This window comes from Rutilus rutilus, assembly GCF_951802725.1.
Source record: "Rutilus rutilus genome assembly, chromosome: 3".
Taxonomy (NCBI): Eukaryota; Metazoa; Chordata; class Actinopteri; order Cypriniformes; family Leuciscidae; genus Rutilus; species Rutilus rutilus.
In genome coordinates this window covers 46,438,881-46,464,326 of record NC_140211.1, presented here as the reverse complement: position 1 = coordinate 46,464,326, position 25,446 = coordinate 46,438,881, and the positions used below count along the sequence as shown (strand labels likewise).

The 25,446-nt window shown below is 43.8% G+C and overlaps 1 protein-coding gene across 15 annotated transcripts in view; it reads right to left on the bottom strand.

Annotated features, from left to right (window-relative positions):
* Positions 1-25,446, bottom strand: part of LOC311287782 (receptor-type tyrosine-protein phosphatase delta) — a 441,129-nt gene that overhangs the window by 344,765 nt on the left and 70,918 nt on the right. For all 15 annotated transcript variants that reach the window (XM_084404823.1, XM_084404828.1, XM_084404816.1 and 12 more), the window contains exon 3: positions 17,197-17,245. The gene's annotated coding sequence lies outside the window, so the exon portion shown is untranslated. The remainder of the gene's footprint in view (positions 1-17,196; positions 17,246-25,446) is intronic.

Sequence of the window (25,446 nt, the reverse complement as noted above, 5' to 3'; positions counted from 1 at the left end):
TTTAGCCAAGTGGATGCTAACTGGTTAGTCTTTTGGCTATCATTAGCATCAATTCATGTGTAAATGTGGTCATTACCTGAGCAATCAGCAGGGGGGTTGGGGGTGTGTGTGTGAATGGTTGCTGGTGGCTTGTTTGTATGTGTGGGGGAGGGAGGGCTGCTAAAAGCAGAGAACTTGATTGACCATGTCTCACATTGGCATGTAGGGTCTTGCCCAGGTGTAAACAGGTATGAATTAGCACATCTAATTGCATGCAGCTTGCTCTCAAATGAGAGGTAATTCCTTTTGTGCTGAGGTGGATACAATCTCACTGCACATAGCCTACTACTTCAGTGCCCTCAAGAATTCTGTGGTGTACGAACCTCCTCTCCAAGAAAAGAAAATGCAGACAAGACTCACCACTCGGCAGGCCTTGGAAATGATCCTGAGTGAAGTAAACCCTTGTGACTCAGATGGAGAAGACATAGAACTTCAGCTGGATTCGGACTCAGAGCTGTCTGATCTGTCTTCAGGTTAAGTTTCATTTCATATTATTTCCTATTTCATTTCAAACCAGTAAGTGGAAAACACCAAAAAAGCAGAGTGGAGTGACATAAATATTTACTCTGCCTTTTTTGTATTGTCCACTTTTTTGTTTGTACTACTTAGCAGACATTCACTGCCATCTGAAGTGCAAAACATTATTAGTTGTTTCTTTGCTTTAGTTGTATCTTTTTATTCAGGAAGATATTTCAGACATTATTCCGATACAGAGAAGGAGATACTGGAATTATTATTAGTATCTATGCATGCATTTGTGATATCATTTGACTTTTCCATCGCTCACAATTTGAATTTGTTCACACTGCAGATGAGGAGACTGCTCCTCAACCAAAAAAGAGAGCCCGTTTGGGGACTGACCTGACAGAGACAGCGAAAGATGGCACAGTGTGGCGTGAAGAACAGGTGGGAACGCGTCTCCCTTTCACCCCAATAAAAGCGTACGCTGCAGATGGAGAGCCAACGGCTAAGGCCAGGAAAAGTATCTCGAGTCGCCTTCAGAGCTTCCTGTGTTTCATCACTCTTGACATGCTTCATAGCATTCAAGAATGGACTATTCAACATGCACAGGAAACGGAGCATGTTCATTGGTTCATGGCCCTCCCTGAACTAATGGCATTTATTGCAATTGTCATCTTGCGGGGGCTTGCCAAGGTTCCATCACTACGTGACTGCTGGTCAGCAAACCTGGGAAACCCACATATCATTGGAACAATGCCGTGAAACTGCTTCCAAGACATCATGCGACACCTACGCTTTGATGACAGGTCCACCCGGAGTGATCGAGCAAAGACTGATAAGTTTGCTGCAATTTCCAGTGTGTGGGGATCATTTGTCACCAATTGCATCACGTCCTACAACCCTGGTCTACATATCACCGTTGATGAACAGCTTTTCCCGTCAAATACTCGCTGCTGTTTCCTGCAGTATATTGCAACTAAACCTGACAAGTTTGGGATCAAGTTTTGGGTGGCTTGCGACCTAAAATCCAAGTACATTTGTAATGTCCTCCCATATCTTGGTAAGGACCCTAGTCGTCCCAGTGGAGAGAGACTGTCTGAAAATGTAGTGATGAGGCTGATGGAACCATTCCTAGACAAGGGCAGAAATGTTACCACGGACAATTTCTTCACATCGCTGTCACTTGCGCATAAACTTCTTAGCCGGAAATCCACCATCCTCGGCACAGTCAACAAGATTCGTTCTATGTTTATGTGTTTCTAATTTTTAGAATTAACACCGCCAAGTGTGTCATTGTGTCATTGTGTGTAAAAGTGCTATGAAAATAACAATTTATCTTATTTATTAGGTGTTTTCAACCACTGCTGCTACGCTGACGGCGTATGCGCCCAAACGGAAGAAGACCGTCTACATTCTTAGAAGCGTGCACAGCGTGATTCAGACTGATAATACCACCAAAAGGAAGCCAAACACTGTCACCCTTTACAACACCTCAAAGTGCGGCGTGGATGTGATGGACCAGATGGTGCGGGAGTACACTGTCCGCACAGGGACACGGCGCTGGCTAGTTGCCGTGTTCTATAACATGATTGACATGGCAGCACTGAATGCACATGTGCTGTATCAAGCATGCACCGGAAGGCAGGAAAGACGGGTGGACTTCCTGGTGGAGCTTGCAAGAGAGTTGGCTAACTCTCATATGTGTGCGAAGAAGGCAAGAAAAGAACAATTGCTTCGGACACAACCCTCCACACCTAGCCCTGGAAAAAGAGCCATGTGTCAGGTCAAACACCAATGCAAGAACAATCATGCCACTGTGCGATGTGTTCACTGCTACAGATACACATGTGGTAAATGCAGACGGGAGATACCATGGCAGTGCCAGGATTGTGAGTGATTGCTGGAATGTACTCACTCACTTTTTAATATTATTTGTAAATATGTGTACAAATGGTTGGTTTCTTTTTTATTTTATTTTGTACTGTTTTTATCAATAAATCTCAGCAACAAAGGAAAAAAAAAAACATGTGTGTTGATTTCTCCCTAAGATGGCAAAGTGAAACACAAGTTTCCTTGAAGTGGCTCAGCATGGCCCCACATCGTTTACATAACAAAAGCAACCGTTCACAGCTGATTAAGGATATTAGCCTAAAGCCTTCCAGCCCATCGGCTGTCCTGCGGGTTTTATAGGTAGAAAAGCCAAATGGCTGCTCTCTGGGACTTCTAGTGTTAATATTCATTGCCAGTTTATTCAATAAAGACTGTGTCAACAATCTCCGTTTCTAAGTCCTCATTAACCAACACGACATAAATAGTTGAGCCAGATAAAATTCTTGCTGGGGCCGTGGAAACTTACGTTTTTGGTTGTGTGGGCCGCGAGTTGGAAAAGGATGGGACCCATGCCACTGATGTTCTCATGTTAACTAGAGTAACATGTTTTAGCATTTGTCAACCATCTCTCAGGTTATCAGAACCATTTAGATCTGATTGCATTACAATTTTAAAACCAAACTCTGATAAAAAATAAACAAACAAATACACACACACACAAGCACACACACACAGTATATGAATGTACAATCAACCAGCAGACAACTTCACTTCTGGTTTGAATAAAACTGAAATGTTAACTCTAGTCTTATTCAGATGGTACTAATTTTCAGTGAGGCGGTTGAGTATATCTGCTTACTTTGTCTAATTCAAATACATATGTGTTTTTCTCTCACAACCTTTGCAAAAAATTGTGGAGCAAATCTGCTATTGTTCAGCAAAATCAGATGTTGTATTATTTAGTATTAATAATAATATCAATAATGATGATGATAAGTCCTGATTGCTGTACAGCTGAAATAAGCAACAGTGTATGTGTGTTTCCGCAGAGAGACAGATTTATTGGACAGAGAGACAGACGAGATATTTCAGACGACCCGTCAGTCTTGGCTGTTTGAACTTGGGTAAATTGCGGGATGTAAATCGTGTCTGAAGGCCGTTCAGAGCTGAATCACACTAATTCACCTCCTCTAAACTCACTCCAATGTAAAATCAGACCATTTCCTCAACAACAAAAATGACAGTGGTGATAGAAATGGTAATGGCCTGTTTTTTTATGCTGACTCCTAAGTTTGTATTTCCAGGCACACTGTCATAGTGAAATCTGAATACAAATCCACTCAAAAATTCATGTTTTTTTTCTCTTACAGAAAAAAAAAACACATTCATTTTCCATGTTTTCCACATGTGATCACATGTATTTCACATGGGAACTGTGCCAAAACCACATGTTCCCTTTCAAAAGCTACACTTAATGCTGTACTGAGTCAGCGCTAATGGGAACACCTTTGTGTGTGACCGGCTGTGAATTTTGTGTGTGAACACGCCAAGGAACTTGGCCTTGAACTTGACAGCATCTGATGGTGATGTCATTGAAATGCTTGCTCAGTAGAGGCTATAATTAGATGTACTACAGGTACATCTTCAGGTCTTTGTCTTCAGAGATAGCTGTATTGTGTGTGTGTGTGTGTGTGTGTGTGTGTGTGTGTGTGTGTGTGTGTGTGTGTGTGTGTGTGTGTGTGTGTGCAAGCTCTCTCTGTCTGTCACTCTTTGTTAAGAGTTAGATTCCGACTGTCAGTGTGCAGAGAAATTCTTTGCGAAAAGGAAAATGCTTGGAAATAAGCAAGGCGAGCGCTCAGTTCAAAAACATAGATTTTTCATGCAGTGGTCAGTTTTGAGATTTTGGGCTAGTTTACTCCTTCAATATGTGTTATTTCAAGCTGCTATAAAGAAAACGTTGAAAATATACATTAAGATGTTTATTTTATTACATTTTGTTTACTTGCGGCAGTAAGTTTCTCCCGAATTTACCAACACTCTTAACCCGAATTAGTTGACTTTACTCGCAAATCGCGAGGAAACCCGTTGCCTTATACCACTTTAGTTTTTACACAAGCAGAAACTAAACATGTTGAGTTGTATTAACACATAACCCTAACCTTTTACACAAGCTGAAACTAAACATGTTGAGTTGTATTAACATGGAACCCTAACCTTTTACACAAGCTGAAACTAAACATGTTATGTTGTATTAACATATGACCCTAACCTTTTACACAAACTGAAACTAAACATGTTATGTTGTATTTACATGGTTTAGGATAATAGGTTTACTATTGGGTACCCAGCATGCATTGCAAGTGATGAGATTCATATACAATTCTGTTGGATTTCCTGCTGTAAAATCACAAGAAAAGTCAAGTGCTACTGACTTTAGTGACTTACAATCTCTATTGAACATCAATAGGCAGTTATAGTCAATTGATCACTTTACTCTTGGCTTTTTGCTATAACTATTGTGCCTTTAAACTCACAGTGAAAGCAGCCAGAGAAAATATAATGTTTAAATATCAAAGGCAAGAGCCCAACTAAAGCCAACACCTTTCACCATCATGGTGACTACAAATTAAACAATAAATAATCACCATCTAAACCTCTGTTGATTCTCAACAAGTTCTTTTGTAGACGTCTGACAGAAATAAAGTCAGTCTGTTTAGTAATAAGTTAAGCTGGTAATGTTCGACTCTTCGGTTCAAACTTTAAATGGCGCACTCTGCGCACTGTCACCTGTTTAAATAGGCCACACCCCTCCCTTACAGAAGCTTAACATAGCGAGTTATCTCAGCTTAACATGATTAGTGCAATGAATCTTTCAGCTAAATAGTGCAAACAACTAATGTTGTTTAGTAATGATAGCAGGTTTTTACTAAACATAAAAGAATAAGTAATGATTACTCGTAAGTTTAATTAGAAACAAAATCTGGGTTTACAGTGAAGAAGTTAGCATTCCAACGCGACATGCCGAGTTCGGTCTGTTTAAGTCTGTCATGACTGATATCCTTGTAAAGCTCTGAGTCTCCTGCACAACGCTATGTAACCCAAATATGGGCATTTCCTTTCTATCAGTAACCAATCGTGAATGTCCAAAGGGGGATTTAAAGCTAATGACGAAATCTCATTTAGAGCTATTTCAATCTTTAACTGTTTTCTCAAAATTAGTTTTTTTGTCATTCTCCAGTACAAACATCTCAGCCCATGTAGCACCTATGTACACCAAACTTTCCAGTTATACACTTAGCAGTATTCTGAAGATATTTTCAGAGGGATTTGTTAATAAATCGTACTCGGTTACTAACGTAACCTCGGTTCTCTCTAGAAGAGGGAACGAGTACTGCGTAAGATATCTTACGCTAGGGGAAAATCATTTTCCGCGAGATATTGAAGCCAAAAATTATCCTTAATTTTGTAATAATGCAAAACGCGTTGCAGCAGCAATGCAGACATAGGCGAGACAGCTCGCGCGCCTATTGGCTGCTCTGCGGCAACTGCAGCAGCCTATCGAGCGAGGCCTGGCGTGACGTCAGACCCAATCAGGGCACTTCGCGCCCGCTGCGTCACGTCCCGCCGAAATGGGCGTGGTCTAGGCCTATAAATATCGCTCGCAGGCAGCTATTATCTGGTTTTTCATCATCGAAGCAACCAGAGCGTGTGCATGCACGGCAAGATACGCAGTACTCGTTCCCTCTTCTAGAGAGAACCGAGGTTACGTTAGTAACCGAGTACGTTCTCTTACGAGAGGTCTCTCGTACTGCGTAAGATATCTTACGCTAGGGGACCCAATGTAAAACGCCGTGCATGCTGAGATCTGACACCAAAGACCCAAGGGCGAAAGCCCGGGGTACATATAGTGCACAATGACTCAGGGAACTCACAGGGAGTCCGGGAAGAGGGAGGGGTGCAGCCTCACTCTTCCACATATATCAGCGTCGATGGGACGCAAATTTCATCATACAGACAGGGCGGGGTACGGCCTGAACTGATGGGGAAATGTGGGTCTTACACAGTTTGCCCAGCTTTATACTGTCGAACATTGAGCTGTGCTCAGCAGACGCAGCATTCTGAGCTGATCGCATCAGGTCAGATAATACTGGTAAATTTAGACCGACAGCAGCCTGGCCTGCAGGGTGGGAACCTCTAGGTTATAAAACCTTATAAATGTAGACGGGGAGGCCCAGCCTGCCGCCATACAAATATCTTGCAAGGCAATCCCACTTGACCAGGCCCACGAAGAGGCCATGCCTCTCGTGGAGTGCGCTCTGACACCCAATGGGCACTGCATGCCCTTGGAGGCGTATGCCAGCGCTATAGCATCAACTATCCATCTGGATAGGCTCTGTTTCGACGCGGCTAGTCCCTTAGAACGTCCGCTAAACGAAACAAAAAGCTGCTCCGTCTGTCTGAAAACAGACGAGCGAGACACATAAGCTCGTAATGCCCTGACTGGGCAAAGGAGGCTCGCGTCTTTTTCCTCATCAGGGACCGGTAGGGCTGACAGGGAGATAACCTGCGCCCTAAACGGTGTGTTGAGGGATTTTGGAACATAACCGTGCTTAGGTTTGAGTATAACTTTTGAGTCATTGGGCCCAAACTCCATGCACGCCGCGCTCACAGAGAGCGCGTGCAGATCCCCTATGCGCTTCACTGAAGCGAGAGCCAGCAAAAACACCGTCTTGAAAGACAGGTGTTTCAAATCGATTGACTGTAAAGGCTCAAATGGCGCACCTTTCATGGCTTCCAGAACCGTAGAAAGGTCCCATACGGGGACTGAGGGAGGTCTGGGAGGATTCAGTCTCTTAGCCCCTCTAAGGAGGCGGATGACTAAATCGTTCCTTCCTATTGACTGACCAAGCGTTGTTTCTGAGAACGCTGCTATAGCCGCCACATAAACTTTGAGCGTGGAGGGGGCCCTGCCCCCATCCAACAGCTCTTGTAGGAAGGAAAACACCTCCGTCACACCACAGTTTGTGGGTGACACACCACGGGCTGTGCACCAGCCCGAAAACACCGACCATTTCGAAGAATAGAGTCGTCTTGTAGACGGAGCTCTAGCCTGCGTGATCGTGTTTAATACTCCTTTAGGGAGTCCAACATGTACCCGTTGATGGCCCAGACATGAAGGGACCATAGTTCCGGGTGAGGATGCCAGATCGAGCCGCGGGCCTGTGAGAGGAGATCTCTCCTCATTGGTACTGGCCACGGGGCAGTACTTGCTAACTGCATCACGACTGGGAACCAAGGTTGGTTTTTCCAGAACGGTGCTACCAGCAGTACTGAGCATCCTTCTTCCCTGATCCGTTCTATTACCTGAGGCAGGAGAGAGACGGGGGGAAAAGCATAGAGCGGGCGGCGGGGCCACACATGGGCCAGCGCGCTCCTGCTCTTGGAGAAAAATTCTTGACAGTGAGCGTTTTCTTGAGACGCAAACAGGTCCACTTCCGCTCTGCCAAATTTCTTCCACAGCAGATGGACTGTCTGTGGGTGTAGAGACCACTCGCCTGCCGGAACATTGTTCCTGGACAGTCTGTCCGGTCCTATATTCAAGATCCCTGGCACGTGCGCTGCTCTGAGCGAGCGCAGGTTGCACTGAGCCCATACCAGGAGGCGTTTTGCCAGCCTGTACAGTTTCTCGGATCTGATGCCGCCCTGGCAATTTTTGTAGGACACCACAGACATGTTGTCCGAACGGACCAAGACGTGGTGTCCTTTTATTTGGGGACAAAAACGCGTCAGCGCGTTGTCTACTGCCAGCATTTCGAGGCAGTTTATGTGCAGGAGCTTCTCCCGTTCTGACCATTGGCCGAAGAACGGTCTGCCCTCGAGCAGCACTCCCCATCCCGAGGTGGACGCGTCCGCGGACACCACTTTTACCCTCGAGGAAGTCCCCAGGCTTACACCTGATTGGTACCAGTCGTTCGCTTTCCAGGGTTTCAGAGCTGTGACGCACTTCTGATTGACCCTGAGGCGAAGCAAACCGGGTGCCCACGCTTCGCGTGGGACTCGCGCTTTCAGCCAAAACTGCAGCGGGCGCATGCGGAGCAGGCCCAGCTGGAGCACTGACGATGCTGAGGCCATGAGACCTAGCATCTTCTGAAATCTCTTGAGCGGGACAGACGCGCCGCAGCGAAAAGAGTTCGCTGTGCGTCGAATGTCTACCGCGCGCTGTTGTGATAGTCGCGCTATCATGGATAGTGAGTCCAGTTCTGTGCCCAGGAAAGATATTTTCTGACTGGGTGACAGGGAGCTCTTCGCCCAATTGACACTCAGACCCAAATCCTCGAGGTGATCGAGTAAAATGGTCGTGTGTTCTATGAGCACTGCGCGAGATTGCGCTAGAATCAGCCAATCGTCCAAATAGTTTAGCACTCGCATGCCTCTCATTCTGAGGGGTGCGAGTGCAGCATCCATGCACTTCGTAAATGTACGGGGTGCCAGGGACAAGCCGAACGGCAGGACTGTGTACTGATATGCCTGGCCCTCGAAGGCGAATCTCAAATATCGCCTGTGACGTGACGCTATCTGTATTTGAAAATACGCGTCTTTCAGATCTATTGACACAAACCAATCTCCTTGGCGAATCTGCACAAGGATTTGCCTGGTCGTGAGCATCCTGAACTGTCGCTTCACAAGCACTTTGTTCAGTTGCCTTAGATCTAGTATGGGTCTGAGACCCCCGTCTTTTTTTTTTTTTTTTTTTCGGTACCAGGAAGTATCTGCTGTATAGCCCTCCTTCGCTCTGAACTTGAGAGAGAGACTCTATGGCCCCTTTGCTCAATGGTTTCGTCACTTCAGCTCGAAGTAAATGTGCTACTTCTGTTTTTACCGTGGTCTCGACGCGCGCCACATAGCGGCGAGGGCGTCGGCGAAACTGCAGCGAATAGCCTCTTTCTATAATGTTCAGCACCCACTTCGAAACCCCGGGTAGCTTTGCCCATGCGTCTGCATGGATAGCTAGGGGTTGAATACGAAGCGCGCTCCGCTCGCTCAGCGATGGAGAAGCTTCGGCGTGCTGTAACACAAGCATGGCGCTCGTGACATTTGAGGCATGGGGCGCGCTGATAACAGCGGGCAGATTGCCCGCGCTCGACTCCTCTGCGGTGGTCAACCGCGAGGGGGAGGGCTGGGCGGTTCCCGTAGGAACTGTCATGTCTATGTGTGGATGTGGGCGCGGGACAGCGGGCACATATCACACTGAAAGCATTGTTCGCTTGAGTGAAGCGAATGCACGTTGGTTTCGTTTTTACAGAAACCGTGAGACATGCATAACGTGGTGTTAGTGGGCACATTCACCATGTTTGAAGCGCAATCGATCTGAATCGATTCATGTGCGCAAGCCCTGTGTGACGGGCTGTGCTTGTGTGTAGAGATGGGCACTGGGCAGTGGGCATTCTTTCTACACATAAAGCACCATCGGCCGTGGCCGGGACACCAGAAAAATTCACGCTTATGGGATTTATCTGGGTAGCCGTAAAAACGGCGTTTGTGTGCAGGCAAGCGGGTGACAGAACCGACTTGTTTACTGCAGGATACACTGGAACAGTCACATTTACTGGAACTGAACGAGCGAGAAGTTGCCATAGAAACAGAGAGCGTCAACATGCTGGCGTTTATTGCAGGCCTGCGTGCATTACAACAGGCTTGTTCACTGCAATATTGACATTTCCAGTCGCCTGAGTTCCAGAGGGGAATGGGAAATGTATAGGAAAAAGGAGGTTGGTCCGTCCGCAGCGGGACCAGAAAAACTCCCTTTTTTTTTTCTTTTTTTTCTTACGCCAGTGACGCACGGAACACCATAGAAACGGTGTTTGGGTGCAGGCGAGCGGGTTGTACAACGCGCTCGTTGGCTGCAAAATACACATCTGCAGTCGCCTTTTCAGGGAACTGACAGAGCGAGTATTGACGGCATAATTTTATCTGCCGGTAGACCCGGGGATCGAACGCGGCTCTCTCGCGTGCAAAACCTGAGTGTCTGCCACTGGGCCACAGGGGGAGACACATTATAACTCAGTTAGAGCGAGTATTATAAGAGAGCGTCAACGTGCTGGCGTTTGTTTGCAGGCATGCGTGTATTACAACAGGCTTGCTCACTGCAATACTGACATTTCCAGTCGCCCGAACTTCAGAGGGGAATGAGAAATGTACGAGAAAGAGGAGGTCGGTCCGTCCGCGGGGGGACCAGAAACGCTCTTTTCTCCTTTCGCCAGTGACGCACGGAAACCATAGAAACGGTGTTTGGGTGCAGGCGAGCGGGTTGTGCAACGCGCTCGTTGGCTGCAAAATGCACATCTGCAGTCGCTTTTCAGGGAACTGACAGAGCGAAGCATTGGCGGCATAATTTTAACTGCCGCTAGACCGGGATTCGAACTCCGGTCTCTCGTGAGGAAAACCAATGATTCCGCCACTGAGCCACAGGGGGGACCACAAAAGCTTTCGGATGCACGAGCATATAACAGCGTCACATGCTTTCTTCGGCGTATGCTTGCAGGCGCGCTTGTATTAAAACAGGCTCGCCTGCTGCAATATTGATATTTCCAGTCGCATGATCAGGGAACTGGGAAATGTATGAGAAATTGAAGGTCAGTCCATCCTCGGAGGGACTAAAACACACCTTTCTCCTTTCGCCGGTGAGTGACGCATGAATGGGGCGCAGAGGCAGGGTAGCTTTCTTATAACGTAAAGAAAAACTAACCCCGACCGTCCGCTTCCAGCCTCCCTTGTGAGCGGCGCAGTTTGCGCGGCTTGAACAGAGGGAGAGAGAAAGCTAGCCCCGTGGCCGCCCGCTCCTGACATCCTCTGTGAGCGGCGCGGTGTGCGCGGCTCGAACAGAGGGAGAACAGGTATCGTCCCCCAAGCAGGCAAGGCAAGCGGGCGAACCGGCAAGCTTTGCGGGTTGGGGGGGGCGGAGGAGCAGTCTCGGAGAAGGATGCCAGGTGAGTCCTCAGAGTCACCATAGGCAGTACCTAGCTCGCAGTGAGGGCAGTCGCCGTCAGCGAGCGCGAGAGCTGCGTGATCAGGAAAAAAGGGGCGTCTTGAAAAAGACGCCCAGCTCTTTTAGTGCAATGGGAGTGTGTGTCGCGGCGGCGAGCACACACACATACATAAACACAGTAGCAGAGAAAGGATATAACGCCGGATAGCGCAGCAGGAAGGCAAGGAAGGCGGCGCGGCCAGCGACTTCAGTGACTCGTCCCGCTGATGGTGCTCTCTCTCAGACGGCGCGGCTTCTAATCCAGCTCCAGCGATGCGTGTGCTTCGCTTGAAGGATGAAAAATCAGATAATAGCTGCCTGCGAGCGATATTTATAGGCCTAGACCACGCCCATTTCGGCGGGACGTGACGCAGCGGGCGCGAAGTGCCCTGATTGGGTCTGACGTCACGCCAGGCCTCGCTCGATAGGCTGCTGCAGTTGCCGCAGAGCAGCCAATAGGCGCGCGAGCTGTCTCGCCTATGTCTGCATTGCTGCTGCAACGCGTTTTGCATTATTACAAAATTAAGGATAATTTTTGGCTTCAATATCTCGCGGAAAAGGATTTTCCCCTAGCGTAAGATATCTTACGCAGTACGAGAGACCTCTCGTAAGAGAACATTCCTGGCCTGATTTATGTGACATTTTAATCAAACAAATATGGCGAAAATAATTTTTTTAAGGCTATGGACAGTATATTTTGACTTCCTAGGTAATGAAAGAATATATCCCGAAATCCCTCAGATTTTCTTTTCTTCTGGCATGGATATAAGGTCGCCACCTCCAAGCGTTCCTCCCGTGATGACAAAGAGCAAGAGGAGCTACTTGAGGTGGTCCCTTGTGCAATGGCCAGGTTACAATTAAGACTGGCCACGAGAGCAAGAGACCCCCAAATGCTCTAAATTAGAGGACAGATTTTTGTCCGGTGGCCAGGGGGAGGGGCCTCAACAACAGTCTCTCCCCTTCTTTGAGGACCTCCATGACAAGTTATCTCGATCATGGGGGAAACCTTACACATCGCGTGTCTTTGCGCCTTCAATGTCAACATATTTGACTTTCGTGAATACTCATGGGGAGGGGCTGTCGGCCACCCAGCTCCAACCCGGTCATTCTCAGAGACGTGAGGTGCCCTCAGAGACCCCTCGTCAAGACTGGGGATCGGCTCGTCGTGCTCAGTAGCCTCAAAGAAGACCTGACATCTGGACTATCATGTCAAAGAAGTAGAAGTCCTGATGGCTTTGCACCCAGGTCTGTGGGGGTGGCCCCCCTTGGGACGGGATGCGTAAAAATACATCAACCATCTGATAAAGACAGTAGAAAAAGGTTACAGGATACAGTTTGCTTATCGCCCTCCACGTTTCAACGGTGTGGTCCCCACTACTGTAGAACCGGAGCAGGTGTATCTGCTGTCACAAGAACTGCAATCTCTTCTGGGCAAAGGGGCCATAGAACATGTTCCCCTCCCAGAGAGGGAGTCAGGCTACTACAGTCAGTACTTTGTGGATCCCAAAAAAATATGAGGGGTTGCATCCGATTTTAGATCTTCGCAGCTTGAATCGTTCCCTCAGAACATTCAAGTTCAAGATGCTAACTATCAATATGGCTGTGTCGCAAATCCAACATCGCGATTGGTTCATCATCTCAAGGATGCGTACTTTAATATAGAAATACTGCCACAACACAGGAAGTTCCTGAGGTTTGCTTTTGAGGGTGAAACTTAGCAATATCAGGTTCTACCATTCGACCTACCCACTGCGCATAGACACGTCGAAACGACGTATTTTCTACGTCGTTTTTGCACGTCCAATTTTGCTCCCCTTGAAGGTGCAGACTGTGACGCCAGATGACCACAAAAGTTCGTTTGTGGGAAGAAGGAAGGAGACGGGGTCGGCTTGCTGTGGATCGTGTGTTTTATTAGATACTGTGCGTCTTTTCCAAACAATAATCGCGCTCAAACAAAACAGCGGCTTTTTCTCATGAGACCACACACACACACACACACACACACACACACACCTTATTCTTGCTTTCCCTAGGACTCGAACTCGTGATCTTAGCGTTACAAGCGCCAACGCTCTACTGTTTGAGCTACAGTATCATACCTTTGTACGCGTCTCCAGTTATCACCTGATGCTGAGACGATCAAATAGAGTTTTTGGAAAATGATCTTAAATAAATATAAATAATCTGTATTCATATATATTAATCATGTTGATGATAACAATGTTGATATTTGTAAATAAAATAAAAAATATTCATGTCAATTTCCTGCACCTGTCTTAGACGTCCACATGGCGTCAAAGTCTGCACCTTCAGGGAACCAAAATCTGACTTCCAAACATGACGTAGAAAAGACCTCATTTGGAGGTAACTTTGCAAACCTAGATCATGTCAATTTCCTGCACCTGTCTTAGACGTCCACATAACATCCAGAAAATTACCTATTCCGGCGTTCAAATATTGAACATTATATTGACGTCCAGGTGGGGTCATGGTTAGATGTCCAAATAGCAGACCTAGATTGCACGTTGCATAAAGGTCAAAAATTGGTCTTGGACCGACTGACGCAATATAGACATGATCTGCCTGTCCAATAGACGTCTGATGTTTAGTGGGTAGCCTTATAACCCCGCACATACATGAAATGCATCTGGCTCCTCTGCGACTCCAGGGCATCCACATTTTGACGACTGGTGGATACTGGCTCAGTCTCAAGAGCTTGCGCTTCGACATCGAGATGTTGTCCTAGCTCATCTCGTCTCTCTGGGGTTGAGACTCAACGGCAAGAAAAACGCTCTCTCCCGCCCAGAGGACGATGTACTTAGGAGTTGTATGGGACTCGGCCACTCTGCGGACACGACTATCTCCCGCACGTGTCGAGACCATTCTAAACACCATCATCTAAGCAACATCAGGCTAAGTCAGAAAGTTACTGTTCATCAGTATCAGAGAATATTAGGTGTCATGGCATCTGTGTGGTGGCATGGTGACAGCTACACAATCACATTACTGTTAATAATCTTTTCGAGCCCCTTCAGTCTGGTTTTTGTAAACTCCATAGCACAGAGACAGCTTTGGTCAAGGTCACCAATGATCTGTAAATTATGGTTCTCTCTCCATCCTTATCCTTCTAGATCTTAGCGCTTTTGATACTGTCAATCACAATCTCTTACTCAACCGACTTGAAACTGTTTTAACCTGGTTTAGATCTTATCTCTCTGATCGCCACCAGTTTGTTTTTATGAGTGGTCTCAGGTCTGAGATTGGCTATGACCCTACTGGTGTCTGTCAGGGTTCAGACCCTCAGGCTTGCTGTTAAGACCACTCAGGCTTAATTATCACTTCTATACAGATCCCACTCAGATTTATATTCACTCTAAGCCTGGTCAAAATGTGGATGTTTCTTTTCTCTCACATTGTATTTCTGAGATAAAAAAAAATGGATGACCTAAAACTTTTTGTGTCTTAATAGTTATAAGACAGAGGTCTTGTTTTTTGGCTCTCCTAATCAGCTTCGTAAAGCTGGTTCACTAATGTTAAACTCTGTTTTGGTGTTCCAAACTAAATAAAACAATTTAGGGGTTATATTTGAGTTTGTATTATGACCCACATGTGCAATATACTGTTAAGAATTCCTTTTTTCATCTCAGAAATATTGCTAGACTTCGCCCTATGCTATCTTTTCCTGTGACTGAAAGGCTTATCAATACTTTTGTTTTTTTTCCCACAGTGACTATGCTGTCAAGTTCAAGGCCAAGTTCCTTGGCATGTGCGCACACATAATTCACAGCCGGTCACACACAAAGGTGTTCCCATTGGCACTGACGCAGCGCAGCATTTCGTTCCCGCTTTTTCAGGGAACATGTTTACAGTCAAATAACCCGAGACGTTTTCCATGTGCAAAGTATGTTTTGACATGGTTTTGCACATGTGAAATTTGTGTGGTTTTAAACCATAATTTTGTTTAATAAATTATTTAAACTGTTCTGTGAAGAGCTTATCAACCAAACTAAAAGCTCAATGTTTTAACCTTATGAAAATAAAGAAATTGAAAAAGACGTAAATATTAACAGCATACATTAATAATTTATATTGTAATACTGTTGTGCTGTAAAATCAATTAATTACAAAAAAATATTAATTAATTTTACAACAACCAACAACTAGAATAATACCTTCATATTATTATTTTTTTTCAGTGAAATATAATAATACTAATTTACAATATTTATTTTTTTGAACTTTTGATAATAATAATATTAAATTAAATTAAATATTACATATTAAATATTAAGGTAATTTACAATAACATTTGTTTTGTTAACCTTTTAGTAATACGTCTAATTTCTTATTATTGCTGTGAATATAATTGTTGCAAATAATATACATTTTATAATTACATTTTTTAAATATGTGTGTGTGTGTGTGTGTGTGTGTGTGTGTGTGTGTGTCTACTCTCAACTTTAAACTTGCTGTCTCATCTTTGGACCCTGCATGTAATCACATTTAACGTATCTAATATTAAACACATTTCTTACCAATTAAACATTCTGTTTATATGTTCACTTGAACTCTACCAACATCTAGCTTTAAAATGAATCGCCACCCTGGGTCACATAACCATAAATTATAAAATAACTTCCTTGAAGTGATCATCATGTGTAGCCTTTCAGACTTGTGGAAGGGCCCTTTATGAAGGGATTCAATTATTCACTTTCATTTGGAAAGTCCCAACAAATGGCGTCCCCTTCCTGGAGTGCCCTTCAAGGGAGCGAAAATGCTGTTTGAAATTTGCCTACTTTCACTACAGACTGTGATGTCAAAGACAGTAGACAGGGAAGTTGAAGACAGATAAAACAGTTAAACTTAAAAAACAGGTTAAATTGAATGTCAAGAACAGCAGTGAGGAGAGGACCTGATAGAAGTCACTGATAGTAACCACGTTCAAGGAAAGAGCGAAGGTAAAGGCTGATTTATATTTCTGCGTCGGACCTACGCCGCTTTGGGCTATGCGTTGGTTTTCATTTATACTTCTGCGTCGTTGTCTGCGTTGACATGCAATTACACATGCAGAGGGAGCATGTGAAATCCGAGGGAGGGGTTCTAGCAGACCAATCACAGCGCTTGTGGTCCATGTAGAATTGACGCGTTGTTACATTTTTGGAGAGGTGCACGTCAGGGTATGCCGTAGGCTATGCGTGCTACACACAGCCTATGACGTAGCTACGGCATGAGTTGGACGCAGAAGTATAAATTGGGCTTTAGACTTGATTAAAGATGAATAAGAGTGGATGCAGATCTGTTCAAATGGCACGTCCTGAAGAACCGGATCTATTGTTCATCTCAGACATGGTGGCAAATGAATGTATTTGATCGTTCATCAGTGAGATCTCTGTAACATCTGCAAGAAATCAAGACCGAACACAAGAAACAACAGCACATTATAGAGACAAATTCAGCAGTCAAGTGTGTGCCAAATCAGCGCTGATGATCGTCTCTGCAAAACAATGCAGACAAACACCAATGATCACAAACACAGATCACACTCGCCCATCAGATGAGCATTAAGAGATCCATATTCACATCTCCATCAAAGCCTGACGGCGCAGGCAGCCTTCAGCAGAGACAAACAGACATATTCATCTTAATCTGTCTCAAATGTTATCACAACCAAACCAACTATCACTTATTAACTGATCAAAGATTAGCCTCAAACACTGGTTCATACATGTGTACAGGCTTCTCAGAGCTGTTCATGCATTTTGTGTGTGTGTGTGTGTGTGTGTGTGTGTGTGTGTCTCAGTGTCAGTGTCAGTGTCAGTGTCAGTGTCGGTTGATCTTACTTTGAGGTTGCAGAACTGAAAGTCAGTGGAACATTTTCCCTCCGGAGACCTGCGCAAAAAATACAAACATTTCATATGAGAAACTATATGAAAATATATAAACAGTCATCATGATTAAACTTAAGTGACTCTTTAAAATGTGTGAGATTTAACAAGAGTTTTTTATTATTTATTTATTACAATTTAAAATAACTATGTCTGTGTGAATGTATTTTAAAATGTAATTTATTCCTTTGGTGCAAATCTGAATCAGCATCATTTATTCAGTCTTCACTATCACATGATCCTTCAGAAATAATTCTAATATGCTAATTTGATGCTCAAGGAAAACGGTATTATCATAAATTATTCTTATTATTATTATTTCTTATTATTTTTAGGATTCTTTGATGAACAGAAAGCTCAAAAGAACAGCATTTATTTGAAACTGAAGTATTTTGTAACATAATAAATGCCCGTTTCGATAAATGTAATGCACCCCTCCTAAAAAAAAGCTCTGTCAGTCATGGTCACGTTGATTTGTTTTAGTATAGAAAAAAGCAACATGGAGAAACGGCATCATTTGTGCAAACCTCATTTGAAAATTTATGACAGAATCTTATTTTTTTGGTAACTATCCCTTTAATCACTGACATGCCACTCAGATATTTAATTGTTATGATGTTTCATTTGTATCTTGTAGAAATAAAAATATGCATAATGATGACTCATTTGAATTTCATTTGGCAGTAGTCATATTGAAAAGCGACTCTGACATTTTAGGATAATTGTGCCGTAACATTGTTATTTTTCATTAGAAATGTTGATTATATGCTTGGAGGAACACAAAATGTGACCAGCAAACCTCAATACATGTAAATTTAGGATGAATAGAGACATTTCTCTCTGGATAGAAATTATATTGTCAGATATATCTGTGTGCGTGTCCTTAAAACTGATCCACACCTCAAACAAGAACATCAAGATTAAGGGTTTATGACAAATTAAACTCTGTCTTCAGTTTCTGTATATTTGAACTTTTAAATTTCATTTCCATTATCGACAAACATCAGGGTCAGTTGGGATGTGCTCGTGAAGTCAGGTTTTACTACACGGATAGGCCTATTTTGGGCCCATAATGTACGTTAAAACTATACATGCAGGCTGAAATATACAAAATCAAACACAATGTTTGGAAATATTTCAGATATTATTAATATTTCAAAACAGATATGGTGGGTTGTGAATCAGGGAATAAAATTTTTGTTCACAAACACCTTGCAGAACCTGCAAAATGTTCATAAAAAAAAAAAAAAAATAACAACAGGATTTTTTTTTTTTTTTTAACTAGTACTGTCCTGAATAAGCTATTTCACATAACAGATGTTTACATTTTTTATTCCCTCTTATTTTGTTAAAATAATAATATTTTGCTGATTCTGATTGCTGATCTATGTGAAGGGTTTGTGCACTTTTGCGTCCATTTCTTTTTTCCTTTTTTTTTTTTTTTTTTAACCAGAAATGAAATACACAAAATGCAGTTCACTTGACGCCGCATCATGACACTGACTATGGGAATGCTTCTGTGTGAGCCGTGTCTAAAGTACATTGGAAACACGCCAATTTCATTGGCCAAAGATGATAAATACAGTAGATGCCTGAAATAAACATCACCAGCTTCTTTGTCTTCAGGAAGCCTTGTGTTTGTGTGTGTGTGTGTGTGTGTGTGTGTGTGTGTGTGTGGAAAAGAAAATATATTAAACAGATAAAATGTATCTATTGAAATAGCATCCAGCAAACTGCTCATAATGAGGACAATTGGCTCTCTCTCTCGAAAAAAAGTATTTATTAAATAAAACAAACTTACACTGTAAAAAATTTAAAAAACCCTCCCAAATCAAAAATTTCAAGTGACCGATAACATCTAAATTTTTCAATTGGCCCAAGTGAAATTCTTGTTGCAATAGTCTGTTAACATTGGCTCAATGATAATTAATACGTCAGACTAATTGAAAAATTTAGATGTTATCGGTCACTTGAAATTTTTGACTTGGGGATGTAACTTTTTTTTTACAGTGTAGGTAATCCACAGGTACGAAGAAACAGCGTGTTGACACGACAAAACCTGAAAACTCAACTGAGAACAAAGGAGAACTAAAATACAAAGTGATGATGACTAAATAACGAACAGGTGTGATGATTGAATGAATATCCATGACAACTACTGACTGGCAGGAAAGTAAAACAGTCCATGAAAATTAAACTAAAGACACAAATTGTTAAGCTCATTTATTTACAATTCATTATAACTCAAAATATATATGGTATATAATATATATACAGCTGAGAAAAACAAATACTTTCTTCTCAAGAGCCCAATGTGCCTATTTAATACACTTTTATTAGTCCAGCCACAGTCCATTTGAACTGCATTTGAAACCTGCATTAAACACAGTAACATTCAACGATGTGATCTCGGCACTAAATCCATTCATTTGCACATTTCAGCAGTCATGTGCTCCCCGCTGGGAATCCTATGATCCCCTGCAGCAGCGTGTCACTCAGCTTTTATAGAGAATATAATGAAAATGTCTACTCAGCTCCAGCCATTCTGCGCCAGTGGACATGTACGGTCATTATTGCAACATGTACAGTATAATCATTATTATTATTATAATAATCATAATCAATATACAAAGAACAAGCACTATATTGCGTAAAGGCTGTTGCTAAGATTTTTAGCATCCAAATGTCATTGTGCTGAATGTCAACCTGTAGGCCAGAAAACTTTGTGCTATATAAAGCAAAATGTATGTTTATGTACTGATGTATGTACTGATTAATGTGAATGAATCCAATCCAATTCCTGAAATATATCTTAAACTGCAAGTCAATTCAATGCAATACATCTATTTGGAACAAAACTTCAGCACATACGTCAGTCACCTCATTCTGATCGGGCGCACCATTTTTAACTGTTGTACAAAAAAACAGGTTAAGAAAAAGTCCTCATACGCACATTGAAGAATGGGCACATCTACAGATCAGAAAATCAGAGACATGTATAGGGCTCTGTGAAATTCATTTATTTATTTACTTATTTCTGGATTTCATTTTGTTTTCCAATTAAATGTTTCTGGATTCCATTTTAATGGTGTAACTAAATTTTAATAATTGAAAATCATCTCTAATCAATTTAATTTCCATTGAATATGTTGATGTAATCAATTGAATGATTTATTACATTTATTACATTTTTAAACAATAAAAGGGCCCTGTGACCTTTTTTTCAAAAAGTTTGTGTTTGGTGTACAGATGTACATATGTATTATAAAACACAGATAATCTAAACAAAGGAACACGTCATGAATGTTAATGTGATCAACTATTTTTGACTGACAAAATCCCGGCGGACGGAAACAACAACAGCTACAGTGAGTTGTTCAAAATCGTTCTTTTTAGTAAACTCTGTGTACACAAAGAATGTTCTCAATGCTCGAGTTCATGTGTAGAGCCCCTGGTGATACTTCGAGCAAAGTTTCATGTTGTGTTAAGCCTTCTTCACACCGCCAGCGACTTTGTCGCTGTATGTCTGTAACGATCACCAGCTGGAGTGCCCTCGAGAGCCACCAGAGGGCGCTCCACAATAGACTATGATCACTTCCTCACAAACTACATTTCCCATAACTCACTGCCCGGACTCATCAGCACTCATCATCTCATTCACCTGTGTCTTATCACCTTGTTTCACTCACACCATAAATACCTGGTTTTCACATTCACTCAGTGCGAAGTCTTGTTGTACTGTTACTGCATTTCTGAGCGTTATTTACCCGTGTTTGATTCTTGTATTGCTGACCTTGGACTGTTTCACCGTTTCCTGATTGTTTCTCTGCCTGGCCTGACTTGGATTGTTTATTGGACTCTGATAATTGCTGCCTGCCCTGACCTCTGCCTGCCCTGACCTCTGCCTGTTATTCGGATGTTCTCTGTGTTTCCTCCATTGATCTGTTTGCTGTTGTTGACCCTGCCTGTACGACTACTCTGTAATAAAGCTGCAGTTGGATCTTCACCTTCGAGTCTCGGAGCAGTTCATAACAGAAGACTTCGCCAACAGTGATCCAGCAGCGACGACCGGCCAAAGATGAACCCAGCAGCACAGATCATGTGTCTCCGTCAGGGAGAGAGGCCCATCGAGGAATACATCATGGATTTTATTGAACTGGCACATTTGACATCTTTCGATAAAGATTGCCTATTGATATTTTTCCGTGGTGGATTATCCGAGCCGTTCAGCTCCCTTACACCACTCCATCACCCTACCTGGACCCTGGCCCAATATATAAATTTGGCTTTGCGGTTGTGTGGATCTCCCTTCACTGTGGGCGAGGTGGAGGAGAGTTCATCCTTAAAACTATTTTTGAGAGGGGGCTATACAGCCGAAGCTCCGTCGGCCGCAGAGCGTGTTCCACCGCAGACCGCACCATCAGCCAGCACAATTGCGTCGATTGGACCCTTCCGAGGGTGGAGAGGACTGGTGTCCAAGCTGGCCGATCTGCCACTGACATCTGTCCGAGCAGCCGAGGTCCAGAGTTTCAATGGTTTCAACGCTACTAATGCTACTAACTCCCCAGGCTGCCATGCCAGAATTTTGTGCAGCCAAGACTGCCGATCCAGAGACTGTTCACGTCACGTCTGCTGATCCAGAGACTGGTCAAGTCACGTCTGCCGATCCAGAGACTGTTCAAGTCACGTCTGCCGACCCAGAGACGGTTTACGTCACTTCTGCCCAACTAGAGCCTGCACTTCACGCCAGTCCAGCCGAGCCTGCACTTCACGCCAGTCCAGCCGAGCCTGCACTTCACACCAGTCCAGCCGAGCCAGCACTTCACGCCAGTCCAGCCGCGCCTGAGACTGAAAGCGTCATGCCCGCCGAGTCTGAGACTGAGAACGTCATGCCCGCCAAGCAGGAGTCTGTGAGCGTCATGCCCGCTGAGCCAGAGCCAAAGTCCTCTTCGCCGCTGGTCCCGTCCAGCCCAGAGTTTCACAAGATGCTGGTCCGTCCAGCCCAGAGTTTCACAAGATGCTGGTCCCGTCCAGCCCAGAGTTTCTGGACAAGATGGTCGCAGCTGAGCCAGTGTCTCCAGACAAGATGGTCTCCGCCGAGCCAGTGTCTTCGGACAAGATAGCCGCCGCCGAGCCAGTGTCTCCGGACGAGATGGCCACTGCCACGTTGCCTGAGCCCTCAGCAGAGATGGCCGCCGACACGCCTGAACCTGAGCCCTCAGCAGAGATAGCCGCTGCCACAGTGTCTGTTCCTGAGCCGGTGTCTGTTCCTGTTCCTGAGCCGGTGTCTGTTCCTGTTCCTGAGCCGGTGTCTGTTCCTGTGCCATGGACGCCTGAAGGGTCGTCTCCGCCCTGGCCGCCTGAAGGGTCGTCTCCGCCCTGGCCGCCTGAAGAGCCTGCTCCTCCCTGGTCGCCTGCACAGCCTGATCCGCCCTGGTCGCCTGCACAGCCTGCTCCGCCCTGGCCTTCCGTCCTGCCGTAGTCTCCAGGTCCTCTTCTGCTCCACGGACCTGGCCCTCCATCCTGCCCCCGGATCCGCCTCCGCTCCACCTCCCACCTGGACAGTTTTGGAGCGTCTGGAAGCCTATGTAAGGCTATGTAACGATCACCAGCTGGAGTGCCCTCGAGAGCCACCAGAGGGCGCTCCACAATAGACTATGATCACTTCCTCACAAACTACATTTCCCATAACTCACTGCCCGGACTCATCAGCACTCATCATCTCATTCACCTGTGTCTTATCACCTTGTTTCACTCACACCATAAATACCTGGTTTTCACATTCACTCAGTGCGAAGTCTTGTTGTACTGTTACTGCATTTCTGAGCGTTATTTACCCGTGTTTGATTCTTGTATTGCTGACCTTGGACTGTTTCACCGTTTCCTGATTGTTTCTCTGCCTGGCCTGACTTGGATTGTTTATTGGACTCTGATAACTGCTGCCTGCCCTGACCTCTGCCTGCCCTGACCTCTGCCTGTTATTCGGATGTTCTCTGTGTTTCCTCCATTGATCTGTTCGCTGTTGTTGACCCTGCCTGTACGACTACTCTGTAATAAAGCTCCAGTTGGATCTTCACCTTCGAGTCTCGGAGCAGTTCATAACAATGTCGCTAGTCTCTGTACTGAGAGTTGCTTGTGGGCATTCGTAGTGCTGTCGCTCTAATGTTTTAGGTAGACTGCACGTTAGGGTGGTCCTTATCAAGTCCAATTTTTTTTGTGCAAAATGTTAGTGTCTTAACCTCTTAAACTCTTCCTTTTAACTTAAAAATTGGAAATATGCAAAAATGTTGACAAAAAAAATTATATTTAGAGGTAGCTCAATCATGTGGAAGATTGCCTATGTTAAGCTGTGCGGCGTTATTGTGATATGCAAGTAATATTAAAAGTTGCTGCAAATGAACTACATTTTATTGAAATCAGAGCAACACTGACATGACGACAATCTCAAAAAAAGCACAAAGTTTTCAACAATCCCTCATTTCTGATGCTCAGCAGCCAGTGTTGACTTGTTGCAGTCTGGATAGATCCATCGTTGATCTTCCACCACATGAAGGAGACACTGCAATTGTTCTTCAGAGTGTGTGAGATAGCCATTGTATTCTTGAATCAGAGCCACTCTCTCGGTGTGATCATTGACTACTTTCATTGCATGTATAATTGCCTGTGCCTCCTGATAATCTGCTTGATTCGGCCAAAGTTCCGGGTCAATTTCAAGGAACGTAATGTAATTTCTTAAACCAAAAAATGTGCTCTAAACCCAAACAATAACCAAGGTGATCATCAATAGAAATATGTATTGATTCCACCAGGAAAGGTACATCTGCTAAACCAGGATGGATGGATTAATTTGGATTTAGTTTCTACAATAAGTAAACTGAGATATGCATCTAAAATACATATTTAGGAATATGTGGAGATTTTTTTGGAATTTTACTAGCCAGGTACAATACCAATTCAAATGATCGTTTTTTACGAAAATCATCAAAATCTCAGAAAGTTAAAAGCTATTGAGCTACCAGTAATTATTATGTTACTGCCATAAAAATTGGCATGCTGTATTTTCTTATATAAAGGAACAATTTGAAGGGTTAAGAGCATGACAATTGGAGACTTTAAAAATAAGGACCACCCTACTGCACGTCTGGCCATATCTATACAAAATACCATCACAAGTGATATATACAACTATATCATTTTAATCTGACTAGGAATTAGGCTCAAAAGAATTAAAAGTAACAGTATGCTGTTGGGAGAGTGTTTTTATATTACCACAGCAGTGTTCAGTGGATTAAATCATTTAACATTACTAGATTAACGATCGATCAATCAACAAATTAAACTCACTCATACTGTCATAAATCACTAATACGTCATTCGAATTTGACAAATAATACATTTTCTTGTCCCTAATAGTCAACATAATGCAGGGGAAACTGTAAAATGAACTGCAGCAGTGCTAAAATTGCATCATAAAATTACAACATTCGAACTATAAATGTATGAATTAAACTCACTGAGACTCTCGACAGTTTATTTTCCATGCATCATTTTATTATATCCATGTATGTGGTTACAGTCAAATCATATAAAACAGTGAAATCGCCCCCAAACTCTTCTGTCTTGCCTGCACTCGAGAAGGTGACGTGAGCTCCACTGAAAGTATTCTTTCCTATTGGTTGTCTCTCTCGATAATCGCTCCTCATTTGCATAAAGTTGAAATTTCTGAACTTTTGTCGCGTGTCTCGAGTCGCTTGACATGCCCACATTCTGTCGCCAACGGTCACTGTCGCCTCGTGTCACCGGAAGCCGCCAGCGCTCCATTGAAATGAATGGGATCATGTCGCTTTGTCGCTGTGTGTCGCTGGCGATGTGAATGGGGCTTTAGTGTTTTAAAAATAGTGATTTTGATGCTATGATAGTCGTGCCCCTAGCACTCCCATTCAAAAGGCAATTTGACCGAAAAAGAAAATACGGTCAGACTTAAAAGTGCCGTTTCCATTCTAATTACGCTTTTAAACTAAAGTTTGCCTCAGGTAGATTAACAAAAAGACCCTAGGTTGCATTTTGGCGAGAAGCTGCTGCAGAACTGGGGATTCCCTCAATAGGTCACTCTCCAGGATTCCCCTGTGGTCAGGACACTTAAAGTAACTCAATGGACAAAATACAGTGATGTAAAAGACCAAACTCCCACCTTATTGGAGATGT